Source organism: Mus caroli, unplaced genomic scaffold (assembly GCF_900094665.2).
Source record: "Mus caroli unplaced genomic scaffold, CAROLI_EIJ_v1.1 scaffold_17867_1, whole genome shotgun sequence".
NCBI lineage: Eukaryota > Metazoa > Chordata > Mammalia > Rodentia > Muridae > Mus > Mus caroli.
This window is the reverse complement of record NW_018391556.1, coordinates 1-980: the sequence shown is the minus strand read 5'-3', so window position 1 is coordinate 980 and position 980 is coordinate 1.

Here is a 980-nt window from a genome sequence, read left to right as displayed (position 1 = left end):
ATGTGCTGTTAAGTTGCTAGTAAAGGATCCCTCTAATTTGTTTATGGAGGTACTCAGTGCTATGAATTTTCCTCTCAGCACTGCTTTCATTGTGCCCCATAAGTTTGGGTATATTGTGCCTTCATTTTCATTAAATTCTAGAACGTCTTTAATTTTTTTCTTTAAGCTTTTGTTAGGGAAAGTATACTTAAATGGATTAAAGTAGCAGAATAAAGTTCATTTTACTTTTTACTCTCCATTTTAAGTTAATTGTCCTCAGAATGATTTGGCTCCCACCCTTGAATTCTGAGAAAAAAAAAAAACATGAAATATTGGTAGCTATAGCCACCTGATGATAACAGCGTGGGNAAAAGAAACGTGAGTTGTTCACAGGTCAAGATGCTCCTTTTTGATATGTTGTGCCTCCTTGTGGTTTGANTAGATGCTATGAACCAATCAGCTTAAAGGCCAACATTCCTTTACCCTTTCACATAATGCCTTGACTTGGACTGTCCCACACCACCCCTTGCAGTTTTATTTTTTCTTTATAAACCACATCCTATAGACCTTGGGGCTTCTCTGCTTTCCTATTGCATCAGTAAAATTTGTGGCCCAGGCTTGAGCCTGAATAAAAACTTTCATGTGCTTGCATCAGAGTTGTGNCTCCTGGTGGTCTCTTTTGGAGTTCCTCACAAACTGGGCATAGCACACTGTAATTAGGACAAAACAGCCACTTACAGATTGGAAAAATATCTTTACTAATCTTACATCTGATAGAGGGTTAATACTCAAAATATACAAAGAACTCAAGAAATTAGACTACAGAAAATCAAATAAACCAATTAAAATGGTGTACAGAGATAAACAAAGAGTTCTCAGCTGAGGAATCTCAACATATGCCCAACTATGTTTGTAGCAGTCTTATTTATATTAGCCAGAAGCTNGAAATAACCTAGATGTCTCTCAATGGAAGAATGGATACAGAAAATGTGGTACATTTA